The sequence below is a fragment of the Dendrobates tinctorius genome, unplaced genomic scaffold (genome assembly GCF_039654945.1).
Source record: "Dendrobates tinctorius isolate UK_male_01 unplaced genomic scaffold, ASM3965494v1 ptg000019l, whole genome shotgun sequence".
NCBI lineage: Eukaryota > Metazoa > Chordata > Amphibia > Anura > Dendrobatidae > Dendrobates > Dendrobates tinctorius.
This window is the reverse complement of record NW_027361687.1, coordinates 20,535,272-20,551,168: the sequence shown is the minus strand read 5'-3', so window position 1 is coordinate 20,551,168 and position 15,897 is coordinate 20,535,272.

Genomic DNA, 15,897 nt, shown 5'->3' with positions numbered 1-15,897 from the left:
AATGATTATGACATCAAAAAATGATTATGACATCATCTAATGATTATGACATCATCAAATGATTATGACATCAACAAAATGATTATGACATCATCCAATAATTATGACATCAAATGATTATGACATCATCAAATGATTATGACATCAACAAAATGATTATGACATCATCCAACGATTATGAAATCAGATGATTATGACATCATCAAATCATTATGACATCATCAAATGATTATGACATCAACAAAATGATTATGACATCATCTAATGATTATGACATCATCAAATGATTATGGCATCATCAAATGATTATGACATCAACAAAATGATTATGACATCATCCAATGATTATGACATCAAATGATTATGACATCATCAAATCATTATGACATCAACAAAATGATTATTACATCAACAAAATGATTATGTCATCATCCAATGATTATGACATCAAATGATTATGACATCATCAAATGATTATGACATCAACAAAATGATTATGACATCATCTAATGATTATGACATCATCAAATGATTATGACATCAACAAAATGATTATGACATCATCCAATGATTATGACATCAAATGATTATGACATCAACAAAATGATTATGACATCATCCAATGATTATGACATCAAATGATTATGACATCATCAAATGATTATGACATCAACAAAATGATTATGACATCATCAAATGATTATGACATCAACAAAATGATTATGACATCATCTAATGATTATGACATAATCAAATGATTATGACATCAACAAAATGATTATGACATCATCCAATGATTATGACATCAAATGATTATGACATCATCCAATGATTATGACATCAAATGATTATGACATCAACAAAATGATTACGACATCAACAAAATGATTATGACATCATCTAATGATTATGACATCATCAAATGATTATGACATCAACAAAATGATTATGACATCATCAAATGATTATGACATCAACAAAATGATTATGACATCATTAAATGATTATGACATCATCAAATGATTATGACATCAAAAAATGATTATGACATCATCTAATGATTAAGACATCATCAAATGATTATGACATCAACAAAATGATTATGACATCATCCAATAATTATGACATCAAATGATTATGACATCATCAAATGATTATGACATCAACAAAATGATTATGACATCATCCAACGATTATGAAATCAAATGATTATGACATCATCATATCATTATGACATCAACAAAATGATTATGACGTCAACAAAATGATTATGACATCAACAAATGATTATGACATCAACAAAATGATTATGACATCATCTAATAATTATGACATCATCAAATGATTATGACATCAACAAAATGATTATGACATCATCTAATGATTATGACATCATCAAATGATTATGACATCAACAAAATGATTATGACATCATCCAATGATTATGACATCAAATGATTATGACATCATCAAATGATTATGACATCAACAAAATGATTATGACATCATCTAATGATTATGACATCATCAAATGATTATGACATCAACAAAATGATTATGACATCATCTAATGATTATGACATCATCAAATGATTATGACATCAACAAAATGAATATGACATCATCCAATGATTATGGCATCAAATGATTATGACATCATCAAATGATTACGACATCAACAAAATGATTATGACATCATGTAATGATTATGACATCATCAAATGATTATGACATCAACAAAATGATTATAACATCATCCAATGATTATGACATCAAATGATTATGACATCATCAAATGATTGACATCAACAAAAAGATTATGACATCATCCAATGATTATGACATCAAATGTTTATGACATCATCAAATCATTATGACATCAACAAAATGATTATGACATCAACAAAATGATTATGACATCATCAAATGATTATGACATCAACAAAATGATTATGACATCATCTAATGATTATGACATCATCAAAATGATTATGACATCAGATGATTATGACATCAAATGATTATGACATCAACAAAATGATTATGACATCATCTAATGATTATGTCATCATCAAATGATAATGACATAAACAAAATGATTATGACATCATCCAATGATTATGACATCAGATGATTATGACATCAACAAAATGATTATGACATCAACAAAATGATTATGACATCATCTAATGATTATGACATCATCAAATGATTATGACATCAAGAAAATGATTATGACATCATCCAATGATTATGACATCAAATGATTATGACATCATCAAATGATTATGACATCAACAAAATGATTATTACATCATCCAATGATTATGACATCAAATGATTATGACATCATCAAATCATTATGACATCAACAAAATGATTATGACATCAACAAAATGATTATGACATCATCAAATGATTATAACATCAACAAAATGATTATGACATCATCTAATGATTATGACATCATCTAATGATTATGACATCATCAAATGATTATGACATCAACAAAATGATTATGACATCATCCAATGATTATGACATCAAATGATTATGACATCATCAAATGATTATGACATCAACAAAATGATTATGACATCATCTAATGATTATGACATCATCAAATGATGTCATAATCATCCAATGATTATGACATCAAATGATTATGAAATCATCAAATGATTATGACATCAACAAAATGATTATGACATCATCAAATGATTATGACATCAACAAAATGATTATGACATCATTAAATGATTATGACATCATCAAATGATTATGACATCAAAAAATGATTATGACATCATCTAATGATTATGACATCATCAAATGATTATGACATCAACAAAATGATTATGACATCATCCAATAATTATGACATCAAATGATTATGACATCATCAAATGATTATGACATCAACAAAATGATTATGACATCATCCAATGATTATGACATCAAATGATTATGACATCATCAAATGATTATGACATCAACAAAATGATTATGACATCATCCAACGATTATGACATCAAATGATTATGACATCATCAAATCATTATGACATCAACAAAATGATTATGACATCAACAAAATGATTATGACATCATCAAATGATTATGACATCAACAAAATGATTATGACATCATCTAATGATTATGACATCATCAAATGATTATGGCATCATCAAATGATTATGACATCAACAAAATGATTATGACATCATCCAATGATTATGACATCAAATGATTATGACATCATCAAATCATTATGACATCAACAAAATGATTATTACATCAACAAAATGATTATGTCATCATCCAATGATTATGACATCAAATGATTATGACATCATCAAATGATTATGACATCAACAAAATGATTATGACATCATCTAATGATTATGACATCATCAAATGATTATGACATCAACAAAATGATTATGACATCATCCAATGATTATGACATCAAATGATTATGACATCATCAAATGATTATGACATCAACAAAATGATTATGACATCATTCAATGATTATGACATCAAATGATTATGACATCAAATGATTATGACATCATCCAATGATTATGACATCAAATGATTATGACATCATCAAATGATTATGACATCAACAAAATGAATATGACATCATCCAATGATTATGGCATCAAATGATTATGACATCATCAAATGATTACGACATCAACAAAATGATTATGACATCATCTAATGATTATGACATCATCAAATGATTATGACATCAACAAAATGATTATGACATCATCCAATGATTATGACATCAAATGATTATGACATCATCCAGTGATTGACATCAACAAAAAGATTATGACATCATCCAATGATTATGACATCAAATGTTTATGACATCACCAAATCATTATGACATCAACAAAATGATTATGGCATCAACAAAATGATTATGACATCATCAAATGATTATGACATCAACAAAATGATTATGACATCATCTAATGATTATGACATCATCAAAATGATTATGACATCATCCAATGATTATGACATCAAATGATTATGACATCAACAAAATGATTATGACATCATCTAATGATTATGTCATCATCAAATGATTATGACATAAACAAAATGATTATGACATCATCCAATGATTATGACATCAAATGATTATGACATCAACAAAATGATTATGACATCAACAAAATGATTATGACATCATCTAATGATTATGACATCATCAAATGATTATGACATCAACAAAATGATTATGACATCATCCAATGATTATGACATCAAATGATTATGACATCATCAAATGATTATGACATCAACAAAATGATTATTACATCATCCAATGATTATGACATCAAATGATTATGACATCATCAAATCATTATGACATCAACAAAATGATTATGACATCAACAAAATGATTATGACATCATCAAATGATTATAACATCAACAAAATGATTATGACATCATCTAATGATTATGACATCATCAAATGATTATGACATCAACAAAATGATTATGACATCATCCAATGATTATGACATCAAATGATTATGACATCATCAAATGATTTTGACATCAACAAAATGATTATGACATCATCAAATGATTATGACATCAACAAAATGATTATGACATCATCTAATGATTATGACATCATCAAATGATTATGACATCAACAAAATGATTATGACATCATCCAATGATTATGACATCAAATGATTATGACATCAACAAAATGATTATGACATCATCCAATGATTATGACATCAAATGATTATGAAATCATCAAATGATTATGACATCAACAAAATGATTATGACATCATTAAATGATTATGACATCATCAAATGATTATGACATCAAAAAATGATTATGACATCATCTAATGATTATGACATCATCAAATGATTATGACATCAACAAAATGATTATGACATCATCCAATAATTATGACATCAAATGATTATGACATCATCAAATGATTATGACATCAACAAAATGATTATGACATCATCCAACGATTATGAAATCAAATGATTATGACATCATCAAATCATTATGACATCATCAAATGATTATGACATCAACAAAATGATTATGACATCATCTAATGATTATGACATCATCAAATGATTATGGCATCATCAAATGATTATGACATCAACAAAATGATTATGACATCATCCAATGATTATGACATCAAATGATTATGACATCATCAAATCATTATGACATCAACAAAATGATTATTACATCAACAAAATGATTATGTCATCATCCAATGATTATGACATCAAATGATTATGACATCATCAAATGATTATGACATCAACAAAATGATTATGACATCATCTAATGATTATGACATCAAATGATTATGACATCATCAAATGATTATGACATCAACAAAATGATTATGACATCATCTAATGATTATGACATAATCAAATGATTATGACATCAACAAAATGATTATGACATCATCTAATGATTATAACATCATCAAATGATTATGACATCAACAAAATGATTATGACATCATCCAATGATTATGACATCAAATGATTATGACATCATCAAATCATATGACATCAACAAAATGATTATGACATCAACAAAATGATTATGACATCATCAAATGATTCTGACATCAACAAAATGAATATGACATCATCCAATGATTATGACATCAAATGATTATGACATCATCAAATGATTACGACATCAACAAAATGATTATGACATCATCTAATGATTATGACATCATCAAATGATTATGACATCAACAAAATGATTATGACATCATCCAATGATTATGACATCAAATGATTATGACATCATCAAATGATTATGACATCAACAAAATGATTATGACATCATCCAATGATTATGACATCAAATGATTATGACATCATCAAAACATTATGACATCAACAAAATGATTATGACATCAACAAAATGATTACGACATCATCAAATGATTATGACATCAACAAAATGATTATGACATCATCAAATGATTATGACATCAACAAACTGATTATGACATCATCTAATGATCATGACATCAACAAAATGATTATGACATCATCTAATGATCATGACATCATCAAATGATTATGGCATCATCAAATGATTATGACATCAACAAAATGATTATGACATCATCCAATGATCATGACATCAAATGACTATGACATCATCAAATGATTATGACATCAACAAAATGATTATGACATCATCAAATGATTATGACATCAACAAAATGATTATGTCATCATCCAATGATCATGACATCAAATGATTATGACATCATCAAATGATTATGACTTCAACAAAATGATTATGACATCATCTAATGATTATGACATCAACAAAATGATTATGACATCATCCAATGATTGTGACATCAAATGATTATGACATCATCAAATGATTATGACATCAACAAAATGATTATGACATTATCAAATGATTATGACATCAACAAAATGATTATGACATCATCCAATGATTATGACATCAAATGATTATGACATCATGAAATCATATGACATCAACAAAATGATTATGACATCATCAAATGATTATGACATCAACAAAATGATTATGACATCATCAAATGATTCTGACATCAACAAAATGATTATGACATCATCTAATGATTATGACATCATCAAATGATTATGACATCAACAAAATGATTATGACATCATCCAATGATTATGACATCAAATGATTATGACATCATCAAATCATTATGACATCAACAAAATGATTATGACATCAACAAAATGATTATGACATCATCAAATGATTATGTCATCATCAAATGATTATGACATAAACAAAATGATTATGACATCATCCAATGATTATGACATCAAATGATTATGACATCAACAAAATGATTATGACATCAACAAAATGATTATGACATCATCTAATGATTATGACATCATCAAATGATTATGACATCAACAAAATGATTATGACATCATCCAATGATTATGACATCAAATGATTATGACATCATCAAATGATTATGACATCAACAAAATGATTATTACATCATCCAATGATTATGACATCAAATGATTATGACATCATCAAATCATTATGACATCAACAAAATGATTATGACATCAACAAAATGATTATGACATCATCAAATGATTATAACATCAACAAAATGATTATGACATCATCTAATGATTATGACATCATCAAATGATTATGACATCAACAAAATGATTATGACATCATCCAATGATTATGACATCAAATGATTATGACATCATCAAATGATTTTGACATCAACAAAATGATTATGACATCATCAAATGATTATGACATCAACAAAATGATTATGACATCATCTAATGATTATGACATCATCAAATGATTATGACATCAACAAAATGATTATGACATCATCCAATGATTATGACATCAAATGATTATGACATCAACAAAATGATTATGACATCATCCAATGATTATGACATCAAATGATTATGAAATCATCAAATGATTATGACATCAACAAAATGATTATGACATCATTAAATGATTATGACATCATCAAATGATTATGACATCAAAAAATGATTATGACATCATCTAATGATTATGACATCATCAAATGATTATGACATCAACAAAATGATTATGACATCATCCAATAATTATGACATCAAATGATTATGACATCATCAAATGATTATGACATCAACAAAATGATTATGACATCATCCAACGATTATGAAATCAAATGATTATGACATCATCAAATCATTATGACATCATCAAATGATTATGACATCAACAAAATGATTATGACATCATCTAATGATTATGACATCATCAAATGATTATGGCATCATCAAATGATTATGACATCAACAAAATGATTATGACATCATCCAATGATTATGACATCAAATGATTATGACATCATCAAATCATTATGACATCAACAAAATGATTATTACATCAACAAAATGATTATGTCATCATCCAATGATTATGACATCAAATGATTATGACATCATCAAATGATTATGACATCAACAAAATGATTATGACATCATCTAATGATTATGACATCAAATGATTATGACATCATCAAATGATTATGACATCAACAAAATGATTATGACATCATCTAATGATTATGACATAATCAAATGATTATGACATCAACAAAATGATTATGACATCATCTAATGATTATAACATCATCAAATGATTATGACATCAACAAAATGATTATGACATCATCCAATGATTATGACATCAAATGATTATGACATCATCAAATCATATGACATCAACAAAATGATTATGACATCAACAAAATGATTATGACATCATCAAATGATTCTGACATCAACAAAATGAATATGACATCATCCAATGATTATGACATCAAATGATTATGACATCATCAAATGATTACGACATCAACAAAATGATTATGACATCATCTAATGATTATGACATCATCAAATGATTATGACATCAACAAAATGATTATGACATCATCCAATGATTATGACATCAAATGATTATGACATCATCAAATGATTATGACATCAACAAAATGATTATGACATCATCCAATGATTATGACATCAAATGATTATGACATCATCAAAACATTATGACATCAACAAAATGATTATGACATCAACAAAATGATTACGACATCATCAAATGATTATGACATCAACAAAATGATTATGACATCATCAAATGATTATGACATCAACAAACTGATTATGACATCATCTAATGATCATGACATCAACAAAATGATTATGACATCATCTAATGATCATGACATCATCAAATGATTATGGCATCATCAAATGATTATGACATCAACAAAATGATTATGACATCATCCAATGATCATGACATCAAATGATTATGACATCATCAAATGATTATGACATCAACAAAATGATTATGACATCATCAAATGATTATGACATCAACAAAATGATTATGTCATCATCCAATGATCATGACATCAAATGATTATGACATCATCAAATGATTATGACTTCAACAAAATGATTATGACATCATCTAATGATTATGACATCAACAAAATGATTATGACATCATCCAATGATTGTGACATCAAATGATTATGACATCATCAAATGATTATGACATCAACAAAATGATTATGACATTATCAAATGATTATGACATCAACAAAATGATTATGACATCATCCAATGATTATGACATCAAATGATTATGACATCATGAAATCATATGACATCAACAAAATGATTATGACATCATCAAATGATTATGACATCAACAAAATGATTATGACATCATCAAATGATTCTGACATCAACAAAATGATTATGACATCATCTAATGATTATGACATCATCAAATGATTATGACATCAACAAAATGATTATGACATCATCCAATGATTATGACATCAAATGATTATGACATCATCAAATCATTATGACATCAACAAAATGATTATGACATCAACAAAATGATTATGACATCATCAAATGATTATGACATCAACAAAATGATTATGACATCATCTAATGATTATGACATCATCAAATGATTATGACATCAACAAAATGATTATGACATCATCTATGGATTATGACATCAAATGATTATGACATCATCAAATGATTATGACATCAACAAAATGATTATGACATCATCAAATGATTATGACATCAACAAAATGATTATGACATCATCTAATGATTATGACATCATCAAATGATTATGACATCAACAAAATGATTATGACATCATCTAATGATTATGACATCATCAAATGATTATGACATCAACAAAATGATTATGACATCATCCAATGATTATGACATCAAATGATTATGACATCATCAAATGATTATGACATCAACAAAATGATTATGACATCATCTAATGATTATGACATCATCAAATGATTATGACATCAACAAAATGATTATGACATCATCTAATGATTATGACATCATCAAATGATTATGACATCAACAAAATGAATATGACATCATCCAATGATTATGGCATCAAATGATTATGACATCATCAAATGATTACAACATCAACAAAATGATTATGACATCATCTAATGATTATGACATCATCAAATGATTATGACATCAACAAAATGATTATAACATCATCCAATGATTATGACATCAAATGATTATGACATCATCAAATGATTGACATCAACAAAAAGATTATGACATCATCCAATGATTATGACATCAAATGTTTATGACATCATCAAATCATTATGACATCAACAAAATGATTATGACATCAACAAAATGATTATGACATCATCAAATGATTATGACATCAACAAAATGATTATGACATCATCTAATGATTATGACATCATCAAAATGATTATGACATCATCCAATGATTATGACATCAAATGATTACGACATCAACAAAATGATTATGACATCATCTAATGATTATGACATCATCAAATGATTATGACATCAACAAAATGATTATGACATCATCCAATGATTATGACATCAAATGATTATGACATCATCAAATGATTATGACATCATCCAATGATTATGACATCAAATGATTATGACATCATCAAATGATTATGACATCAACAAAATGATTATGACATCATCCAATGATTATGACATCAAATGATTATGACATCATCAAATGATTATGACATCATCCAATGATTATGACATCAAATGATTATGACATCATCAAATGATTATGACATCATCAAATGATTATGACATCAACAAAATGAATATGACATCATCCAATGATTATGGCATCAAATGATTATGACATCATCAAATGATTACGACATCAACAAAATGATTATGACATCATCTAATGATTATGACATCATCAAATGATTATGACATCAACAAAATGATTATGACATCATCCAATGATTATGACATCAAATGATTATGACATCATCAAATGATTGACATCAACAAAAAGATTATGACATCATCCAATGATTATGACATCAAATGTTTATGACATCATCAAATCATTATGACATCAACAAAATGATTATGACATCAACAAAATGATTATGACATCATCAAATGATTATGACATCAACAAAATGATTATGACATCATCTAATGATTATGACATCATCAAAATGATTATGACATCATCCAATGATTATGACATCAAATGATTATGACATCAACAAAATGATTATGACATCATCTAATGATTATGTCATCATCAAATGATTATGACATAAACAAAATGATTATGACATCATCCAATGATTATGACATCAAATGATTATGACATCAACAAAATGATTATGACATCAACAAAATGATTATGACATCATCTAATGATTATGACATCATCAAATGATTATGACATCAACAAAATGATTATGACATCATCCAACGATTATGACATCAAATGATTATGACATCATCAAATGATTATGACATCAACAAAATGATTATTACATCATCCAATGATTATGACATCAAATGATTATGACATCATCAAATCATTATGACATCAACAAAATGATTATGACATCAACAAAATGATTATGACATCATCAAATGATTATAACATCAACAAAATGATTATGACATCATCTAATGATTATGACATCATCAAATGATTATGACATCAACAAAATGATTATGACATCATCCAATGATTATGACATCAAATGATTATGACATCATCAAATGATTATGACATCAACAAAATGATTATGACATCATCAAATGATTATGACATCAACAAAATGATTATGACATCATCTAATGATTATGACATCATCAAATGATTATGACATCAACAAAATGATTATGACATCATCCAATGATTATGACATCAAATGATTATGACATCAACAAAATGATTATGACATCATCCAATGATTATGACATCAAATGATTATGAAATCATCAAATGATTATGACATCAACAAAATGATTATGACATCATTAAATGATTATGACATCAACAAAATGATTATGACATCATTAAATTATTATGACATCATCAAATGATTATGACATAAAAAAATGATTATGACATCATCTAATGATTATGACATCATCAAATGATTATGACATCAACAAAATGATTATGACATCATCCAATAATTATGACATCAAATGATTATGACATCATCAAATGATTATGACATCAACAAAATGATTATGACATCATCCAACGATTATGAAATCAAATGATTATGACATCATCAAATCATTATGACATCAACAAAATGATTATGACATCAACAAAATGATTATGACATCATCAAATGATTATGACATCAACAAAATGATTATGACATCATCTAATGATTATGACATCATCAAATGATTATGGCATCATCAAATGATTATGACATCAACAAAATGATTATGACATCATCCAATGATTATGACATCAAATGATTATGACATCATCAAATCATTATGACATCAACAAAATGATTATTACATCAACAAAATGATTATGTCATCATCCAATGATTATGACATCAAATGATTATGACATCATCAAATGATTATGACATCAACAAAATGATTATGACATCATCCAATGATTATGACATCAAATGATTATGACATCATCAAATGATTATGACATCAACAAAATGATTATGACATCATCTAATGATTATGACATAATCAAATGATTATGACATCAACAAAATGATTATGACATCATCTAATGATTATAACATCATCAAATGATTATGACATCAACAAAATGATTATGACATCATCCAATGATTATGACATCAAATGATTATGACATCATCAAATCATATGACATCAACAAAATGATTATGACATCAACAAAATGATTATGACATCATCAAATGATTCTGACATCAACAAAATGAATATGACATCATCCAATGATTATGACATCAAATGAATATGACATCATCAAAAGATTACGACATCAACAAAATGATTATGACATCATCTAATGATTATGACATCATCAAATGATTATGACATCAACAAAATGATTATGACATCATCCAATGATTATGACATCAAATGATTATGACATCATCAAATGATTATGACATCAACAATATGATTATGACATCATCTAATGATGATGACTTCATCAAATGATTATGACATCAACAAAATGATTATGACATCATCAAATGATTATGACATCAACAAACTGATTATGACATCATCTAATGATCATGACATCAACAAAATGATTATGACATCATCTAATGATCATGACATCATCAAATGATTATGGCATCATCAAATGATTATGACATCAACAAAATGATTATGACATCATCCAATGATTATGACCTCAAATCATTATGACATCATCAAATCATTATTACATCAACAAAATGATTATGACATCATCAAATGATTATGACATCAACAAAATGATTACGTCATCATCCAATGATCATGACATCAAATGATTATGACATCATCAAATGATTATGACATCAACAAAATGATTATGACATCATCTAATGATTATGACATCATCAAGTGATTATGACATCAACAAAATGATTATGACATCATCCAATGATTGTGACATCAAATGATTATGACATCATCAAATGATTATGACATCAACAAAATGATTATGACATCATCAAAAGATTATGACATCATCAAATGATTATGACATCAACAAAATGATTATGACATCATCAAAATGATTATGACATCATCCAATGATTATGACATCAAATGATTATGACATCAACAAAATGATTATGACATCATCTAATGATTATGTCATCATCAAATGATTATGACATAAACAAAATGATTATGACATCATCCAATGATTATGACATCAAATGATTATGACATCAACAAAATGATTATGACATCAACAAAATGATTATGACATCATCTAATGATTATGACATCATCAAATGATTATGACATCAACAAAATGATTATGACATCATCCAATGATTATGACATCAAATGATTATGACATCATCAAATGATTATGACATCAACAAAATGATTATTACATCATCCAATGATTATGACATCAAATGATTATGACATCATCAAATCATTATGACATCAACAAAATGATTATGACATCAACAAAATGATTATGACGTCATCAAATGATTATAACATCAACAAAATGATTATGACATCATCTAATGATTATGACATCATCAAATGATTATGACATCAACAAAATGATTATGACATCATCCAATGATTATGACATCAAATGATTATGACATCATCAAATGATTATGACATCAACAAAATGATTATGACATCATCAAATGATTATGACATCAACAAAATGATTATGACATCAACTAATGATTATGACATCATCAATTGATGTCATAATCATCCAATGATTATGACATCAAATGATTATGAAATCATCAAATGATTATGACATCAACAAAATGATTATGACATCATCAAATGATTATGACATCAACAAAATGATTATGACATCATTAAATGATTATGACATCATCAAATGATTATGACATCAAAAAATGATTATGACATCATCTAATGATTATGACATCATCAAATGATTATGACATCAACAAAATGATTATGACATCATCCAATAATTATGACATCAAATGATTATGACATCATCAAATGATTATGACATCAACAAAATGATTATGACATCATCAAATGATTATGACATCAACAAAATGATTATGACATCATCCAATGATTATGACATCAAATGATTATGACATCATCAAATGATTATGACATCAACAAAATGATTATGACATCATCCAACGATTATGACATCAAATGATTATGACATCATCAAATCATTATGACATCAACAAAATGATTATGACATCAACAAAATGATTATGACATCATCAAATGATTATGACATCAACAAAATGATTATGACATCATCTAATGATTATGACATCATCAAATGATTATGGCATCATCAAATGATTATGACATCAACAAAATGATTATGACATCATCCAATGATTATGACATCAAATGATTATGACATCATCAAATCATTATGACATCAACAAAATGATTATTACATCAACAAAATGATTATGTCATCATCCAATGATTATGACATCAAATGATTATGACATCATCAAATGATTATGACATCAACAAAATGATTATGACATCATCTAATGATTATGACATCATCAAATGATTATGACATCAACAAAATGATTATGACATCATCCAATGATTATGACATCAAATGATTATGACATCATCAAATGATTATGACATCAACAAAATGATTATGACATCATCAAATGATTATGACATCAACAAAATGATTATGACATCATCTAATGATTATGACATAATCAAATGATTATGACATCAACAAAATGATTATGACATCATCTAATGATTATAACATCATCAAATGATTATGACATCAACAAAATGATTATGACATCATCCAATGATTATGACATCAAATGATTATGACATCATCAAATCATATGACATCAACAAAATGATTATGACATCAAAAAAATGATTATGACATCATCAAATGATTCTGACATCAACAAAATGAATATGACATCATCCAATGATTATGACATCAAATGATTATGACATCATCAAATGATTCTGACATCAACAAAATGAATATGACATCATCCAATGATTATGACATCAAATGATTATGACATCATCAAATGATTATGACATCAACAAAATGATTATGACATCATCCAATGATTATGACATCAAATGATTATGACATCATCAAATGATTGACATCAACAAAAAGATTATGACATCATCCAATGATTATGACATCAAATGTTTATG